Below are 21,142 nucleotides of genomic sequence, written 5' to 3'. Positions count from 1 at the left end.
AGTAAATGCACAGATTTATTTACTCTTTGCCAACAAGAGAGTGCGCTTCAATACTTCTAGAACAATTTTAAATGGCATTTCTTACAAACTACCCAGAACACTGCTCATCACTTCTATAACATAGCTACGCAAGTTTATTGGCAAAGTGTGTGTTGGATTAATATATATTGAAATCTGCCTAAAGCGGTCACCAGTCATTCTTCTGAAAAATAGCCATTGGTACAGGTGGCTGCTGACTTACGGTGATGAAATGTTGGAACCTGGAAACAGGTCTGTTTCATCAACATGGCCAATTACAGTAGTACCTACAGTATATTAAAATTAGAATTTACTATGTAGATAGAGTAGGCTATTTTAAATTTCTTAATTCACGTGATTTACAATAACACTTTTCAGTATGATTAGTTTTGTGGTATATTTACATTTCTTAGCAGCACCTGTTTCAAAAGATTGTAAGTAAGACTGTCATCTTAAACAGTGGCTGTATGTGCATTATTCACTTGTCCTGGCACATTTGACAATTTTGGCCAGTTTCCTTGCAGAAATTCCTTTTTGTCTTTTGACAATCACTCTTCTCGACCCCTTCAGTGTTACAGCAACCCTCGACTTATCACATATTGTACCTTCTACATTTACTGATTGAATACATTATTACAAATGAACTCAATCACTAGATTACCCATGTACGTAATGGCAGAACACCCATTCGGACATTATTCCAATGAAATATATTTTTAAATGAGTTTGAATATTGTCTGCTTGTTCAGTCGCATCGCCCCATTTATTGTTGCGGGTAATTTACAACTTTGCTTACTGGTAGGCTACTGAGAGGAGAGAATGAGGAAGGAAAACAGTCTTTACTGTACCCTTATAAAGAGAGAAACCACAGTGCTATTGAATGGCCAGGTGTGAAAAATGTTTGATTTTATTACTGTTTCAGTCTCTGGGATGAACAAAGTATTTGGAGTGGTGGTTATGACTGGCCGTTCCATTCAGATTAGTTTGTGATATGTGTCTGGCTGTTGATCACAGTGTCAGGTGACCTGCTTAAGGAAGGGAATACTAATACAGGCTATTGGTAAAATTAATTTATTCTGGAGGAAAATGGCCACTTACTGAGGTGACCATACATGAAGGTGGCTGTATATGCAATATATATTAAAGACTGTATATTAAAATGTAAGACAAGAAATATTTCATTGTAAAAACTATAGCATGGGACATGGTACACACATTTTGATGTTGATTCTTCTGCTCAATTCTTGTCGGGAAGTGTACATTGAAATAGTAGGCCTATGTTATAAATAAGTAATAATAATAATTTTATATATTTAAAAATCATCAAACAAAGGTAGATTACAGGCAACATTATCAAACTTATAAAGGAAATAATGTAAGGAAGAGCAACTGGGAGATATGGTCTTCATTGACTTCTAGATTTTAGAGCAGGAAAATGTTGAAAATATTTTGATTTATGCTATCATTGCCAAAAACACTTGGCTAGATATTCTTTTGGGTTTATGCTGTGTGATATAAGACTAGCTGCATGACAATCTTGACATTTGGCAAAGACCTGTGCTTTGGATTCCTTAGAAGATACTACAAATTATATTAATGCTCAAAGATTTGAATTAAATATTACTATTGCTCTCTTCATTAGTAGGAGTTAGACTGGCATGTATAGAAAACAAATATTTCAATAATAAGTCCTCACAAGTCCAAGTCTGATAAAAAATTGAGACAGGAAATGACTTGTAAAACATTCTGTGTTTCTATATTGCTGAAGTAAACTTTAGACAAGAGATTTATTATGTTTGTCCTTTCTATTAACCTGTAGTCTTTATTATGAAAGAACAGTGACAGCTGTCTAGGCCAGTGCATGTAAAGGCTAGTACACACCTAGCGACAAAGTCGCGGGACATTGTGTGGGGACAGTTGCGAGACACTGTCCCTAGACTGTTGCGATACAATGTCCCGCGACCACATCTATAGAGCCAGTTGCACCACAGGAATCGGCGCGAAATAGCGCAAGAAATTGCTTTATGAGCTTTTAATGTTGTGAATCTTTTTCTCCATCTCGTGAATGGACATAGCGAATTTTTTAGCCAGAGACTCCATTGCTTCCCTCCTTTTGTCTCTGTTTTTATACTCGGTAGACATAACATCCCAAAGACAAGGGAGGGTATGTAAATCCTCAATGATTTTTAGAGTAGTTTCCATCGCTAAACAACAGAACATGAAACACAACACCAACACGTAGCGGCTATCTGCACACTGGCATCAGCGTGTCCCGGAACTTTGTCTCGCGACACGTCCAGAGTGTCCAGACTACATCATGTTACGCAACATTTGTATCATGTATCCCATTTTGAATGGGAGACCTGCGACGTGCAACTTTTGTGTCGCTGCGACGTGCAACTTTTGTGTCGCGACAGTTCCAAACACAAAAACAATGTTGCAGGACATCCCTGGGACTTGTCGCGATACACGTGTTCCACAACTTTGTCGCTTGGTGTGTACTAGCCTTAACATTCACTATTGCCACTGTGATAGGTAATCTTAGCATAAAAGAATTACCTACTATCTAACAAACACTGTTTGAAATAACAAAATGAGAATATCAGATTACAGTAAATAAAATAAATATAAGAAAACTTTCCTCAGTTTATCCCAGGTATTTCTGGGGTCACTGGAACCATCCAGATTAATTTTGGTTTTGGCTTCGGCTTTAAGGCTGAATGTCCTTGCTGATGCCATGCGATTTTTGAGATGAAAATCTCAACCTGGTATTGACCGGCATTCGAACCTCAGTCTTCCAGGTGGGAAGCCAGCAACTAAGCCACTGAGCTAATCACGCCCTCAAATAAAATTAAACAAATAATTTAAAAAGTCAAGTAATGAAATAGTAAATGAAACTTACCTAATCATTGCCACTGCTACTAATTATGTGCGCTATTCTTTCCATAGCCCCCTCCTCTTCTTCACTTGTATTTGAAATGGATCCAGAAGTTTTTCGATAGAGGAAATAATAATTTTATCAACCTCATCGAGTATGTATTCTCGCTTAGTAGTATCCTCCAATTCTTGCTGCACTTTCAACATGACATGCTTCCAGTTTTCTGGAGTCACTTCCCTGATGGCTACATCTGAAGAACCGTATTGCAAATTTATTCCTGAGCCTTGTGGTGATTTTTCTACCTGGCACACTAGCAAAGTCAACAGTAACTTAGAAGACAAAATACTGTGTAGTCGACATACTTTGTCCTTGTGGCAGCCTCCGCATGGGGGAAGTTGTAATAATAATTTTCAACCTGATTGAGAGTGAACGTTTTGTTATGCCTTGCAACATAATCCTTGACTTGACCCCATATCATTTCTATTGGATTAAAGTGATATTGATATGGAGGGAACCTAATGATATCATGGCGAAGCTTTCTTGCCAGTTCACTCATGTGGTATGTGGGTTTAGGCTTGTGCTCCCATGTAAGGATGAGGGGAATTCCTTTCGTCATGCAAGTGTCACATGATATGTTATGGAGCCATTCCAGTATTTGTGGCTTCATACTCGTTGGTGCCTTGTCTCCCTGCACTGTGTGGTAAGGAGCATTGTCCATTACAATAACACTGTGTTCAGAGATGTTGGGCAGAAATTGTTCCTTGAACCATTTTAAAAACTGGCTGTTATCCAGATCTTTATGGTAATCACCATTTACTTTTGACCTGAATAGCAGGAGCACATTTTCAACAAAGCCATGTGATGACCCTGCATGATGGTTTATAAAACAACCCCCCCCCCCCAAGGTAGTCCTTTCATTATTTCTCAAATAGTGTCATTGGTCCAACCGTTAGATACTGTGTGGCCAGCATTGACCCAAGTTTCATCTATCCACACTACATCTGTAATATTTTTGTCCTGAATTGCCCGTAAAAACTAACATCGCAAAGCCACAATATCTGCACGCTCCATGATAACCTTTCTGCCATTTATTTTCTTGTACTCAAACCCAAGGTCATGCAAAAATTTATTCAGCAAAGAAAGGCTTCCTTTAAATAAATGTGCTTCCACAAGCAAAAGTAGTAGTTGGCGACGTGGTTGGCCTCCTCATTCCGACTACCCTCTTGCCATTGTTCCTACCTGAATATACAAGTAATCATTCTTGCTACTTTCACATCTGTTACTTCTTCTTTAAAAGGAAGATATCCTGAGTCCACCCAGCCTTCATTCTCGTTCTGCACAGTTGGTCTGAAAACAAAAAGGTGTAAAGATAGTTTCGTCTGGGAACTGACTTCTTTCTTACAAAACACTGTTGATTACAGCTGTCAGCTGACTGCATTAGCTTTGCTGCACCTACAGATGTGTTCAAATTATTAGACTAATGACACTTTTGGCAAACAATTTACATTTATTACAAGTTTACATCCATGTACATCTTAGTCCGACTTCTTGGCTGAATGGTTAGTGTTGAAGTCTTCGATTCAGAGGGTCCCGGGTTCTTCGATTCCTAGCCGGGTCAGGGATTGTAATCACATCTGATTAATTCTTCAGGCTCAGAGATTGGATGTTCATGTTTGTCCCAACACTCTCTTTTTCATATTCAGACAATACACCACGTTACCAACCACCACAGAAACACGCAATAATGATTACATTCCTCCACATAGGGTTGGCATCAGGAAGGGCATCCGGCCATAAAACAGTGCAAAACCCACATGTGCAACACAGTTCGCACCCGGGACCCCACAGGCATGGTAGAAGAAGAAGAAGAAGAAGAAGAAGAAGAAGAAGAAGAAGAAGAAGAAGAAGAAGAAGAAGAAGAAGAAGAAGAAGACATTAACATGTTACATTCATACATTCAATATTCAGTGTGCATGCCTTTGTTCTTAATCAACAACTTAATCCTATTTAGCATCATTTTCACCAAATTTCCTTATGAGGTTTTAATTTTATCATTGCAGTACCAAATTTCCTCTAGTTTGTCCATGAGATCTTGTTTGGTGGTTACTGAAAATTTTCTTATCCTTCGCTTGACAATAGCCCATACATTTTTGATTGGATTCATGTCAGGACTATTCCCTGGCCAGGGTAACACTTTCAGCTGTCTTTCTTCCAAATACTTGGAGAAACTTTTAGCTTTGTGGCAAGGTGCCCCATCATGCATAAAAATGGCATCTTCATTTGGGAACCACTCGCTTATTCAGGGAAAATGTTCCTTTTCAAGGATTTCTTTACATTGACTTTGCCTCATTGTCCCTTTGACAATGTGTAGTCTGCCAGGATCTCTCACAGACATCACACTCCATACCATAATGGATGTTGGATGCTTCACAAATTGTTGCATGCATTCGGACTTGAAAGCTTCTCCTGGTCTCCTACGAACATACTGGCTGGTTTCTGCCATCACGGTGAATACAGATTTGACACTGAAGCGTACCTGAAGGGTGTGTACAGAATTCCAAATTTAAAAAAGTTGTGAATAGTAGCACAGAAGACCTCAACAATCCAAAAATTCAAAATGTTATTTTTTGAATGACTATAAAGCATCGCAATTTGGAGCACAAACACTTAATTTTGCGATATACGAGGGGCGTACTATATTGTTTTACACCAGAGCCTCTCAAACACCCAAAATCTTACGCGTGCAAATCGAGGTGCAAGAGCTCCGTGCACTGTCCATCGGTTCCGCTCGTTTGGCCCGGACCAACGCTTCGTCTCTAGGCTACTCGGCTCAATTCTGCTTGGATTTGGAGCGCTACGGAGCAAGTGAGGAAGAGGGAGACAGGGGGAGCGAGCGAGACAGGCTTGGGGAAAGAGAGAGGCAGCGCTATTGCTCCAAATCGAGGAGTGGGGGTCTGCACTCTGGTCAACCAAGCTAAGTCGTCTTTTGCGCCGTGCACAGTGCATGCACCAGGCGCATGCACCCTGAGAGGCCCTGTTTACACTTTATATTTTATACGTCCGGGTATGGTTCACATTTCACTTTTGAAGGTAGTGACGTGTAATTAGTGTTTTGTTCCATTGTTTGGTAGCAGCACGCACAGGAGCCAATGAATGCATTCGTCATAGCCATTTCATAACAACACTGTCAGCGTAGGAGCTGACAACATGGAAAGCAACAGTTAGGGACAGCGCTATACGACTTGGTTCCTATGGAAAGAAGACATGACCACTGCAGAAATTCATCGTTGCTTGGTGGCAGTCTGTGGAGAACATACACCATCACGGGAAATGGTTTACAACTGGGTGGAGGGTTGGAAAACAGGGTGCACGTCGGTGGACAAGGGAAACAGTTCTAGAAGGAATGTGACAGTGTCAGCACCAGCCAACATAGCCCGGGTCGAACAGGCCATTCAAGGAAACAAATGCATCACATTTACGGAAATGGCAGCCGTGGGAATTAGCCAAAACACCCAGCAGCGGATCGTGCACGGCCACTTATAGTTGGGGAATGTGTCATCCACGTGGGTGCCTAGAATCTTGTCTGCAGACGAAAAGCAGAGGTGTGTGGACATGTGCAGAGAACTTTTGCAACACCATGATCAGGATCCAGCTGATTTCACGGCTAGGCTTATGACTGGTGATGAGAAATGGCTCCATTACCATGAGCCACAAATGAAACAACAATAAGTGCAATGGTGCTGCCACACCCACCATACTCTCCTGACTTTGCTCCAAGTGATTATCACCTGTTTGGGAACATGAAGAAACCTCTGCGTGGTCGCCGTTTTTCAGATTTTTCAGAACTGGACACAGCTGTCAAGGCATGGGTACACAGCACTCCGAAAGAATGGTTTCAGGAAGGTCTGGAGAGACTGACACATTGATGGCGAAACTGCATACAGTTACAAGGAGATTATGTTAAGAAGGTGGACGTAAAAGGCTAGGAAAACCACAGATAGGGAATCTGCCACCTAGTCAACTGCCCTAAATGCAGTTCAGGATTGATTGATTGATTGATTGATTGATTGATTGATTGATTGATTGATTGATTGATGTGGAATGTACTTCATTTGGGTAGAAAAAAAATAAAGTGTAAAACAATATAGTACGCCCTTCGTACTTCATATAATTTGACATAGAATTGTACATACCTTCGCCCAGTCCTCACTTGTCCACTCTTGAAGCTGTTTGGCCCATCGCAGTCTCTTCCTATAAATGAATATTTGCCTCAGTTTGTCCTCTGGAATTCCAACTTTATCTTCATGAAACTGGGGCAAATATTCATTTATAGGAAGGGGAGTTAGGGATTGGAATAACTTACCAAGGGAGATGTTCAATAACTTTCCAATTTCTTTGAAATCATTTAGGAAAAGGCTAGGAAAACAACAGATAGGGAATCTGCCACCTGGGCGACTGCCCTAAATGCACATCAGTATTGATTGATTGATTGATTGATTGATTGATTGATTGATTGATTGATTGATTGATTGGTTTTTATTGCTGGTGTGATTTTTTTTATTTTTTTATTTTTATCAAATGAAATCAAAATCTCTTTATTTGCAAATGAGGTGTCTACCTCGGTGGCAAATACATTATCTTCAAGCACTAAATTTTAAATTAACAAGAGAAGAACATTTTTCTAGAATACAGTAATATACAATTTACGCTAACAATTTTTTCTATTAAACAAGCAGATCATCCTTAATAAATTTATATTGTTTACAAAATTCTATTTATAATATCTCCTATACTTACAAACATAGTCAACTCATATACAGTATGTGGAATTACTTCAAATAATACTATGCAACTGGTATAAGATTAAAATTTACATTGCATTTATTTACTCTTTTTTTTTTTTCACCCATTTTGGAACCTAAGTAGCATAACGACCTGCTGCATTTTAACCAGAGTCCCTTTTGCCACCACTTTTCAGAGTTCCTGAAGGGCCTTCACAGCTACCGTAGTGGTCCCAGGGACCTCGAAGTCCCCACTGTACTTCAGCCCTACAAGCAATCCCCTACTTTGGCTGTACAAACTCCATGGACCAGGGGGTGGAATTAATTTTTTCACACACATTTTTTATTTACAATAGCCTGCACTGGTCGAATGACCTCTAACATTTCATTTATTTTCCCTGTTGCTGTTTATTCTCTTCTTGAATATCTGTACAGATTTTGGAAAAGGATCAAACACTACTCCTGGTAAACTGTTCCACTCTTCATACCCTCCCCAATGAATGAAAATTTACCCCAATCGCTTCTGCTAAAATTCCTTCTAATTTTTATACTTGTGGTCAGTTCTGCCAATATAATTATTTTCCTACTGAAGCCTCTCACGGATTTCTCCCCATGCTTCTTCACCTGTATAGGCTCTATATAATCCTATAAGTCTAGTTTTCTCCCTTCTCTTACTTAAAGTTTCCCACCCAAGTCTCTAACATTTCTGATACACTACTGTTTCTCCTGAAATCTCCTATTACAAATCTTGCCGCTTTCCTCTGCACACTATCTATTTCTTTTATTAGGTATTCTAGCTGCCTCTGTGGATCCGTGGTAGAGTGTCGGCCTCCGAATCCCAAGATAGCGGGTTCAAACCCGGCAGAGGTAGTCGGATTTTTGAAGGGCGGAAAAAAGTCCATTCGACACTCCATGTCGTACGATGTCGGCATGTAAAAGATCTCTGGTGATACATTTGGTATTTACCCGACAAAATTAATTAAATCTCAGCCATAGACGCCCAAGAGAGATCCGGTTTACTCTGTCTGCCATCTAGCGGACTTAGAGTAAAACGGAACGTCGAAATTGACGAGCAGACAGCCAGATGGCGTCAAATCGAAATGTCCGCACTCGGTAGCTGAGGCCATACGATTATTATTATTATTAGGTATTCTTGGTGAGGATCCCAAACAGTTTGCGTATTCCAATAATGGACGAACCATACTTAAGTAACTTTTTTTTAAAATTCTTTGTTGCATCCTTTAAGTAGCCTCATTATGACATGTAAGAATCTGTATGCTTTCCCAACAATGTCATCAACATGACCCTTCCAGTGCAAATTACTTTCAAATCTCACACCTAAGTATTTGCACTTGACATCTTTTGGGATAACTACCTCATCCAAAGTATATTCAAATTCAGTTTTAAAACTCCTGTTTGTAAATGTTGTAACAGTTGATTTGCTTCCATTAACCTTCATATTATTTTCTTCAACCCATTGTTGGATGCTCTGAAGGTCCCTTTATAATTCTGAACAATCCTCAGTGTTATTTATTTCCCTATAAACAATTATGTCATCTGCATACAATCTTATTTTTGATGTTATATTGTTCCCTAAATCATTTGTGTATATTAAGAAAAGTAACAGACCGATTATACTACCCTGTGCAATTCCCTTCCAAACTTTATCTTCCTGTGATATATTATTTCCTACTTTGACTTTCTGAACCCTTGAATTTAGAAATGTTCTTATCCAACATATAACCCTTATGTCAAATTCTATTCCCTCCAATTTCTTTAATAATATTCCATGTTCCACTCTATCAAAGGCTTTGGAAAGATCTATGGCTATGCAATCTAACTGGCCTCCTGAATCCAACTGATCTGATATATCCTGCTGGAATCCCACCAGTTGTGCCTCACAAGAAAATTTCTTTCTAAATCCATACTGGCTCCTCATGAACCAATTTTTATCATCACATATCCCTCTGATGTACTTTGCTATTAAACTCTCCAATATTTTACAAACTCTACTGGTCAGGCTGATTTGTCTGTAGTTCTCTGGTTTCCTTTTATCACCCTTTCCTTTATAAATTGGTATTAATATAGATTCCTTCCATTCTTTTGGTATTACACTATTATTTATGACATAGTCAAAGAGAAATTTTAAATAAGGCACTATGTACCACCCCATTGTCTTTAATACCTCCCTAGTAATTTTATCACTTCCTGCTACTTTTCCTTGCTGAAGTAGTTGGATTTCTCTGAAAATATCTTCATTTGTGAATGAGAAGCTTCTTGTTTCCCTATGTGTCTCTCCCTCTCTATCTTCTGTTAATGTTTCCAACTCCTGACAATCATCTACTGAATCTCTGAATTCCCTACTAAATAGATCTGCTTTCTCAGTATCTGTTAAATAGTGTTCACCCCCTTCTCCCACCATTGTAAGAATTTGGATTCCTTTTCCTTTTTGATTCCTAATATATGAATACAGCTTTTCCCATTTCCCTTTGTGGTCATTACCCTCTTGAAGTATGCCATTCATATATTTCTCTTTTGCTTCCTTTTTCACTCTATTCAGTTCCCTCATTAGCTGTTTTCTAGTTTCTCTATTCTCCCTACCCTCTTTGATTTTCCTGTTTACTATTCTACATTTTCTCTTTAATTTTCTTATTTCCCTTGTATAATAAAGAGGGTCTGAGGTCATTTTACCTTTCTTAACAGGTACAAATCTCTTCTCTCCTTCCCAAATGATTCTTTTAAATTTAGCTCTAAGTGTATCCACATTACTCTTTTCACTTATCCAACAACTGAATTGTGATTTAAGGTAAGTCCCAAATTCATCAACTTTAGTTTTTCTGTATAATTTCTTGTCTTGTGTGACCCTCTTATTAAGTATTTTTGGTACAAGTCCTACATCCATTATTACAGGCTTATGGTCACCTATTCCTTCAATTACCTCAGTTTTATCAACAATTCCCCTGGTCAGCTTGCTTTAAAACCAGCTTCAGATACCCTCCTCCTCACTGTCACAGGAGACACTTCAATACCAAAACCTTTCTGCTGATGGCTGAAGTTATTAGACATAAGTTTTACGGTTCATTGTTGACATGTTCACACATCTTATTGATCTAGGACGGATTTTTATCTTACATCCACTTTTTTCTGCTCTCTTTGACTTGTATTCACCACTTTCATGCACTGAAAGTTTGATTCTGATAACAGTTTTTTTGTGATATTTTTGTTCTGTTAGCAATTTCCTGCTGTGTATAAGAGTTTTCAGTAATAAGTGTTGCCATAGCAGCAGTTTTCTTAGGTGAAAAATAATTTTTCTTCACCATAACCTCACTTCATTTTACAAGCTTAAAGATTCATATTTGGATATTAAAGACAGTCAAGTTCATAGGCTTTATAATGTCTTGATCATGTAGCAAGAGGTATGCAAAATGAAAACCAAGCCTAGGTTTGCCACAGAAACATAAAACGCTGTAAATGGAATTTCAAAGATGTGCACTGCAAGCCTACACTAACACAAATTGAAGGGAAACTGACAGCTGTTGCCAACTGTGAAAAATACATTGACCTGTGAGTTGCCTGAAAGGGAAATCTAAGTATCAATCAACAATGAAGTAACCAGTAAAAGCAACTGGGTATTATACTTCTTTCTCCTATTTTTGTACCATGGAACTTCAGAATAATAAGAACATATTCCTTAGTCTAATAATTTCAACACATCTGTAAATTCAGTCTCGCTTACTATACTACCACTCAGGAGAATATACATCATAAATACTTGAAATGATCTATCTGTTGCAGTTTTATGTTGCCAACATGATATTCAATTCTCTCAGGCTTCTTCTCTACTGTCATCACTTAACACGTTCAATGCTGAGGGACCGGATCCGGCCCCTAGCACGCTTTCTGCCAGTGCGCGTGCCCCGGATATGGCCTGTGTTGCCATGCCATTTCTAAGCAGTCAGTGTGAGCTCAGCTCTTGATGAAGACAGATCATATTTCATACACACCTTGAGTAGTAGTGGCGTTATATATTTTTGCTCGTTGTTTGACGCTCATATCTTTTTGTGATTTTTTGTAATGATTGTGGCAGTAGTGGGCCTATATGTTATAACTTTGAATTATATTTAAATTGTTTTTATTGCGAGTGTGTGATGGCTCATTGTCATATTGATGTGTCCGACAGTGGTGATGAGTTTACGAGTGAAGGAAGTGCTGATTCTGAAACGGAAAGTTCGGAGAGTGAGGACGAACCTGAACTCATCCCAACCTGGTCAAATCGAACATTCAGCTTGAAGAATATGCCATTTAGGAAAGAAAACAAACTGCTAGTGCTGATACCAGGAGAAAACAAGCTAATTGACTGGTTTCTATTGCTGCTTGATAATTTTTAGGAATTTGTTTGTCATGAGACAAACATTTATGCGTTGGAGTTGTTTTGTGGGCTGGGTGCAAAGGAGAAAACGCGCATTATAAGATGGAAGGATGTTGATGTCAATGAACTAAAGACATTTTTGGGTTTGCTGATTCATACAGGAACATTGTGAATGAGCAGACTCCAAGATCATTGGAAAACTCGCAGGCTTTTTAGTGTTCCTGCGTTTCGATAGTATATGAGCCAGGATCGTTCTCTACTTATATTACCATGCCTACACTTATCCCTGGCTAGACCTATCAATGATGCCAAACCCCAGTCATTATACAGGTTGGAAAAGGTGAGACGAATTATTGATTTATTCAACAATAAAATGTCTAGCATTTATCATCCTTCCATTGATGAAGCTATGGTACTTTGGCAGGTTCTCTTGATTTTTAAGCAGTATATAAAGGGGAAACGGCATAAATATGGCATAAAACTTTATGCTCTAAATGAATCTGAGGGCCTCACTTTCAAATTTGTGTATGCCGGAGCCAATGGCCAGTTGTCTGGGAAAGGACACTCTACAAAATTCGTCATGCATCTTTTGGAGCAACTTCTGAATAATGGCCATTCCGTGTTCATGGACAATTATTATAATAGTTTTGCCCTAGTGTCTGAGCTGCTGTCAGAAAAAACACACAGTACAGGAACACTCCAAGCTGACCGGCAGCACAACCCTCCAATTGTGAAGAGGGCAATACTGCCTAAAGGTGTAAACATCGCTCAGTACGCTGAGGGAATTATAGTGGGCAAATTGAGGGACAAGCGAGTGGTGCAATACATTTCCTCGCAATTTGAGAACACAGTGGTCACTGTCACAAATAAAAGGGGCTAAGAAAAAGAAATCTTTGCCATTAGTGCAATATAATGCACACATGAAAGGGACTGATAGGTGTGACCAACTTAAGGCATACTATTCTTTTGAAAGGAAAACCCTTTGCTGGTACAAAAAATTTTTTGTCCACATCATTCAGTTATTGGTCATCAATGCTTTCCACTTAATACAACATGCACACTACCAGGCTTGAAAATCCGAAAATGGTTTTATACGACTTTCGCCTACAAATAGTGAAATCACTTCTGCCACCCTGTCAAGCAGAGCTAGTCTGCACTCCCCTAAGAAAGAGCAACTTACATCGGTTGGTGAAAAATTATGAGCGAAACTCCAAAGGAGGAACCAAACGGATAAAGTGCAGGGTCTGCTATAAAACAGGAAGTAAAAAACCATCACCATTTGTCTGTTCTGGCTGCCCAGATTTGCTGGGGCTTTGCCCAGTTGGTTTCTTTGACAAGTACCACAAAGACATGTAAGTGGACCAACCAGTGAATGGTGGGCAGAGCTGTAAATAATTGTACATAGTGAAAAATCAACATTAATAAAGCTAAATGTGGTTTTTACAGTTTTCCAATTTATAACATGTCATAAATAGTAATTATCATAATAATGTCTTTCATTATAACGTAAGATTTTCAGCAAAATAGTGATCAGTGGTGTAGGGTGTAGCTGAGGAGTCGAATCCGACCCACAGACTTACACGTCTTCAGAAATTTTAATTTAGGCACGTGTTTGGATTTTTGACAACATTTGGTTTTATATCATTTTTTCATTTTCAGTTTTTTGGGGTGGGAATGTATAATTTACATAGCAGCGAGTGTGTTAAGTTTTGGTAAGGCTAATTTTTATATCATACTCACTGCACATATTTTTAAGTTCCAAGATGTTAGATTGTATGCTTTCAGCACAGAGCATGCCATATGGACAAAGTAGTCAGCATAGGCCAAACTGCTTACCACATCTCCACCCAACAGAATTCCTCCCTGCCATGTTATACTTTTCAGTAGATGATCCCTGTAAACTATGAACAATGAAAGTGAAATATTGCAGCCTTGTCTAACTCCTGTAAGTACCTCGAACCAAAGACTCACTCTACCATCAATTCTCACGGCAGCCCAGTTGTCAACATAAATACCTTTGATGGATTTTAATAATCTACCCTTCATCTCATAGTCTTTTCTCTCGGTACACTGTCATGTTTTCTCTTGATCCACGAAACATAAACATAGCTCTTTATTCCTCTCGTAACATTTTTCAATTACCTGGCGCATATTGAAAATTTGATACTGGCAGCCCCTCTGTGGTCTGAAACCGCACTGGTTTTCATCCAACGTACTCTCAACCACTGTTTGCTCCCTCCCTTCCAAGATGCCACTGAACACTTTGCCTGGAATACTGATCAATGCGATACCTCGATAGTTGTCGCAATCCTTCCTGTTCCCTTGCTTATAGATAGGTGCAATTACTGCTTTCATTCAATCAGAAGCTACCTTACTAACATTCCATACTAATCTTATAAGGTACTCTGTGAAGCCATTTTATCTCTGCCTTCCCATAATATTTCACTGTTTCATGTCTAATTTAATCTATTCTTGCTGCTTTATGGCAGTGGAGTTCATTTACCATCCTTTCCACTTACACAAGCATAATTTCACTGACATCATTGTCCTCCTCCCCATGAGCTCAGTTGTTCATAGTATCAACAGCAAGTTTTCCTTTTACGTTGAGAAGATTTTCAAAATATAACTCCCACCTGTCCTGTGATTCCCTAGGATATACAATGAGTTCATATGATTTACCGAAAACACTGTTCATTGCATTTTTCCTTTCCTTTCTAAGATTCTTTATTACTGTCCAGAAAGGTTTGCCTCCTGCTTGACCTAGCCTTTCTATGTTATTACCAAAATGTTCCCATGGCTATTTTTTGGATTCAACAGTTATTTGTTTTGCTCTATTTCTTTCATCTACATACATTTCCCTGTCTTCATCAGTCCTTGTTCACCACTGGCGTAGCAGGGGGATAGGTGATACTCCCATGTGGCGCGTCCCAGGTGGCGGATAGGGGGGTCCTAACCGGCTTGCCGGCGGACTTGAGGGAAATAAAATACCTCTCGCGGACCAAACACACACCCCCTGTTGGTGGGGGAGGCAGACGAAGAATTCACCCACGGTATCCCCTGCCTGTCGTAAGAGGCGACTAAACAGGGCGACCCAGGGGTGATCCAATTAGAACCATGAAACTACTTGTAATCAGTACCATCACACAGGGAACACCATGGGTTGCGTTTACTTGCGCGTAGTACTACTATGTTAGGTACGCAACAGGTTTGTGATCAGTAGCGACAGTGTGTGAATAAGGATGTTGTCCTACAGTACCTGTGATTCGTACTCCTATATGAGCGACACCATGGGATTAGCGACACCATGGTTCTGCCTTACCTCTGCTCAGTTCCCACTATGTGAGGAATTCCACGGGATAGTACGAGTCCCCGTTGTTAGTCCACTTACGTGAGGAACACCATAGGTTTGCGTTACCTGTAAATAGCGCCGCAGTGTGTGAAACACCATAGGTCTGTGTTACATGTGCGCATTACACTACCTGTGAATAGTGCCATAATGTGTGGAATACCGCAAGTCTCTGCTACTTTTGATTAGTACCGCAACATTACACATTGCATGGTTCTACTTTCCTAGCGATAAATACCATTATGAGGAGCTGATGACCTGGATTTTGGACCCATTTCGACTATACACATTATCGATTCAGCATCGTGTTATAGAAGCAGTTCCTTGGTCAGTAATACTATTGTTTTGTGTCAGCTTCTGTGCATGTGAGGCACTGTGGGTCGGTTCCACTGATCGTTTTATATTCATATCCATTCATCCATTCATCCATTCATTCTTCGTCCTCACATTTTGAACTGTGGTCAGGGGAGTATTTTGTGTTTTTAATTTGTCCTTTCATTTCATCTCGTTTCATACCATTAGGGGCCGATGACCTCGATGTTAGGCCCCTTTAAACATTAAGCATCAATCAGTCACCACTTCACTTACCAGATGTTTGCTTTTCTCCCATCATTGCACACAGTTGTTCTGAGGCAGTGCCTTGCTGTTTCTGCTACAGCATCCCTGTTTGCCACCTATTCTCTTTTTAAGTCTTAAACCTGCTTACTATCCTGTGTTTGGAACTTTTCACTAGTCGTATGCATGTACTTCAGTCTTATGTCCTCGCCCTGGTGAGTTATTTGTCTGCAGACAGATTTCATGTTCTCTATCCTAGGCCTAGAAATACTTAGTTCACTACAGATCAGATAATGGCCTGTATCATTGAAAACCCCCCGAATACCTGCACTTTCGTAACAGATTTCCTGAATTCAAAGTGGGTTACGATATAGTCTATTATGGATCTGGTGCCCCTACCCTCCCTTGTGTAACGGTGAATAGCTTTATGCTCAGATAAATTATTCATAACTTCTAATCCCATACCTGCACAAAATTCCAGTAAATGCTTCCCATTCTATGTTGCTTTCAATAGTACCTTATGAACAGTCCTACCCCTACAGTCTGCCCTTCGTTTTTTAACTCTTGTTTAGAACATTTTTTAATTTCCTGCCCCTTCCTAGTTATCTCCCCTTATCTGAATAATGAGAAGTTTATTCCTATTATTAGAGAGAGTATCACTAACTCCTAACTCATCCAGATGCATCGTCTTTGCTGACTCAGCCAGTTCTACTTTCTTCCATAAGCCTCATTAGTACTGATAGCTCCCTATCAAATTCCATTTTCTTTGCCAAGTTCTATGATGGAGGATGCCACCCTACTTACTCACAGTCGTGGTGAGAAGCTCTCTTCTAATTGGTTAGGGACCACTAGTTGATTTTATAGTCCTAGCTGCCTGAGCACAAGGAGGGTCATGACTCAGAATATGTCAGAGATGCCCACTCCTATTCCATAGCATCTGTTATCCCAACTCTCAGGACCACTTACTAGGCTACTCTGCCATTACCCATGGTTTATGAACTAGGATGTGACTACAGTAACCAACACCACAAAGCATCCCACTCCATGAACCATGATTATGATGAGTTCCTTAAAACAAATTTGCTGGGCAGAGTAGCTCAGACGGTAGAACGTTGGCCTTCTGACTCCAAGTTGGGAGGCTCGATCCTGGCTCAGTCTTATGGTATTTGAAGGTGCTAAGATACTCCAGCCTCGTGTCAGTAGATTTACTGGTATGTAAAAGCACTCCTGCATGACAATAGGCCAGCACCTCAGCATAAAAAAAACTTTAAAAAGTAGTTTGTGTGACATTAAAACTAATTATTATTATTATTATTATTATTATAAAAAACAAATTGATATCTATGTTCAGTTTTGGAGAACATACAGGATTAATACCTTGTAAATAAAATGCAAATTAAAGCCATTTTTTGAAAGTTCTCTCACAAAATTAGGGTGCACAGGTTTTTCAGTGGTGTGGATTATTTGTGTATATACGAAATCCTAGCTCTGCTCATAAAATCTACAGCACATCTCTAGCTTGATCATAACATCCACATCATACTTCTAGCATCCACATAACCTCTGCTCATATCGTTATCACGCACATAACCTCTCTAGCTTACATGTGATATCCACATCACTAGTTTGCACATGACACATCTAATCACAGAACCTCCGTGGCTCAGACAGCAGCACGCCAGCCTCTCACCGCTGGGTTCTGTAGTTCAAATCCCGGTCACTCCATGTGAGATTTGTGCTGGACAAAGCGGAGGTGGGACAGGTTTTTCTCCGGGTACTCAGGTTTTCCCTGTTATATTTCATTCCAGCAAAACTCTCCAATATCATTTCATTTCATCTGTCATTAATTAATCATTGCCCCAGAGGAGTGCGACTGGCATCGGCAGCCAGCACAATTCCTATCCTCGCCACTAGGTGGGGGCTTCATTCATTTCATTCCTGACCCGGTCAAATGACTGGAAACAGGCTGTGGATGTTCATTCATTGTTCACATCTAATCACATCACTAGCTTGAGCATGACACATCACATCGCTTGCTTGCACATAACTTCTCTTAGCTTGCTTGCATATCTCTGGCTTTCACTTAAGTACTGCACCCACTCAACTTGGGAACAAAACCAATACTCCAGTGTCTGGCTTGCAGTAATGTTCTTCTCAGGATTAGTTCCCAGCTTCCATCCTTATTAGGTGCGCATGGCATGTTGTAGTCTTCTAGGTAATGTGACCTCACAATAGATTCCGGGAGTAAAAAATAAAGCAAGCGCAAATTGAAAGCGTAAATTTGTTGGGATGTTGGAATGGATTTAGTAACTGCAGCATATTTAACTGAATTCACATACCATGACAATAATCCTTGCCACTGTTTATGAAAGAAACTAAGACCTATTTGTTCTCACAATCATATTATGAGTTAATACCTAAAACAGGATTACAAAACAGCTTATACTTCAAGATGAATGAATCCCTAGCATTATATAAATACTAGCTGTAAGCCTATCTATTACAGGGAAGAAATGCTTCCAATGTAAATGCTTTCATACCTCACTTTTATTTCACATCATGGTTGTGTGAATAAAAGCCATGGATTGGGACTGTACTAACACCTTCGTTAATTAGTACATAGAATATGGTAATTTGAGGGAGCCTCTGTGGCTCAGGTGGCAGCGCGTCGGCCTCTCACCGCTGGGTTCCGTGGTTCAAATCCCGGTCACTCCATGTGAGATTTGTGCTGGGCAAAGCGGAGGGGCAACAGGTTTTTCTCTGGGTACTCTGGTTTTCCCTGCCATCTTTCATTCCAGCAACACACTCCACTATCATTTCATCTGTCAGTCATTAATCATTGTCCCAGAGGAGTGTGACAGGTTTCGGCAGCCAGCATATTTCCTATCCTTGCCGCAAGATGGGGGCTTCATTCATTCCACCCCTGACCCGGTCACTGACTGGAAAACAGGATGTAGGTTTTCAATATGGTAATTTGAAGTAGCTCCATAACTGAACGTTCCTACTAAAATATTTTAAAATCACGTATTTCATGAATGGATCAGAAGGACCCATGGAAGTCGTACTGGATAGTAAAGGACAAACAAGCCACATGATTATTTTTTATTTTAGTTGATTAGAATCTTGATTTTGACATATATACAATTCACTGTGTTTTTCTGAGTTGGTGGGCAACAGAATTGGAAACAATAAGTTACATAATGTCCATGACGAGCAGCCTTCACGTTGCTCAGTGAAAGATTTTCAGTACACATTGACATGCTTCTGACAAAATAAAGCTTTACAAATGGCACATTTAATTGTTTTTGGTCCTTATTTGGTCTGCATACAGTACATCATCCATGCTTTTTCTTGATTACATCCTGAGAACTGGTACCCGCAACTTGAAGTTTCACCTTCCCTGCTCATGGAACGTCTCTCTGGATTCGTTCCCTACGTAATTGTTCAGTCATTGATTTTCCTAAGTCTTTTAGGAACAGACATCTTTTATAAAGCTTCTTTGCATTGCATTTGGATTCACATGCATGTAGATCACGTAAGCATTTATTGCTCCAAGTTCGATTTTATTATAAAATATAGCAACTGGCCAACTTGTAGTTCCCCTCTTGCAAGTGTACATGCTGGTTAACTTGTCTGTCTTGTCCACAACACCTTTTGTGGCACTATAATCCAGTATCATGTTTGGCTTCTTGTGGGGTTCATTAGATATTCTGTTTTCATGTTGCATGGTGGACAGAAGTATCACAACGTTGTTCTTTGTAGGGACATATACGATAGTAAGGTAAGGTCTTGCTGGTATCAAAAAGTGTACCAAGAAGTGTTAGGTTTTTTTTTTTTTTTTTTTCAGAAGCTTGCTAGTCAGGATAAAACCAGTAAAGAAATTGTCTTTAGTGACATTTCTCCCTGTTCCTCAATACCACATTCCTTCCATGGTTCACTTCCTTCTGTCCATTTACTGGTTTACCTGTGTAAACTTCAGTGGCAAAACATAAGCTGTATCCACATTTGAGGGGAGTCATAGTTTTATTCCATATTTACCTCTTGGTTTGGTAGGTAAATATTGCCTAAAGTGGCACTTTCCCCTAAAGGAAACTAGTTGTTCATCCACGGTAGTATTTTCATATGGAACAAACACCTTAGGAAGTTGTGATACGATATGTCAGAGGCATCCCTTATTGCTGCTATCTTATTACATTTACGGGCTGGTCTTTCTTCTTTATCATCAAACCTCAGGAACTGGGTTATTGTTTGGAACCACTGAAGAGACATTGTAGGGGCAACTACTGGCTTCACTCCAGAATTCTCAAAGTGATTTGCCTGCTGATTTGTAGACTCTGGCCAGCAAAACCAACTTTGTAAATGTAGATAGCTGCATGTCATTGTTGATTGTGATCATTAACAGTCAACAGTAAATAAAGAAGCTGCTATTGTTATTATGATGTGTAAATTGTATATACTTAGGAATGCTTCGAGTTCTGTCAAAGAAATGGGCTGTAGGTTTTCTCTTTATCTGCAAAAACCCTCTCCATTTCAAAATTTGTTTCCCGTAAAATAATTTCTATCATTTTATCGGTGATTAATAACTTCATAGCCGACACCTGGGAATCATCTGTCCTCTGAAGAACATACCTCGTGGGTGCACTCTAAGCTATGTGCTATGGGTCATACTTTCATAACCTGTATACTCCTGTTATTGTATTATTCTGACTTCTTTTCTCTCCCGTTTCTTTAACCTCGTTTGTAGCACGTCCTCCCTCCCTCCTGACTCTCGCTAATTATTTTAGCTTTTTTTTTCTGCTACACACTTTTCTTTCCATTTTCAGCTCTATTCTATTCTTTTGTCCTGTCAGTCTTCCGTTGCACTTTATTCTATTTATTTTTTATTTTATTTATTTCTTCTACCACATTCGTTCCTGATTTGTCTGATGTCCTTGCTGTTTACTCTGCAGCGCACGTATGATTGATCAAGAAACATCTTAATTGGAGCTAAGATGGTGACATCACCTCCCACTCGGAAGGTGAGAACACAGTGAACCATCTAGTGGCGAACGAGAGTACCACTTACCATAGACCAACGGTAAAGCATTTTAAAATTCAAACCTTCATTATTAGAGAAGCCTTGCTTGTGAACAGACGAGACAGTTTTTAAAAGTCTCGGAGCAAAGTTCTCTGTTCTAAAGTTATTTCTGTGCATT

At 39.5% G+C, this 21,142-nt stretch overlaps 1 protein-coding gene across 2 annotated transcripts in view; it reads left to right on the top strand.

Annotated features, from left to right (window-relative positions):
* LOC136864045 (oxysterol-binding protein-related protein 9) overlaps positions 1-21,142 on the top strand; it is an 830,446-nt gene that overhangs the window by 726,112 nt on the left and 83,192 nt on the right. The gene's annotated exons all lie outside the window — the stretch shown is intronic.

Source organism: Anabrus simplex, chromosome 2 (genome assembly GCF_040414725.1).
Source record: "Anabrus simplex isolate iqAnaSimp1 chromosome 2, ASM4041472v1, whole genome shotgun sequence".
Classification (NCBI taxonomy): Eukaryota; Metazoa; Arthropoda; class Insecta; order Orthoptera; family Tettigoniidae; genus Anabrus; species Anabrus simplex.
This window is presented reverse-complemented; position numbering and strand designations above follow the sequence as displayed.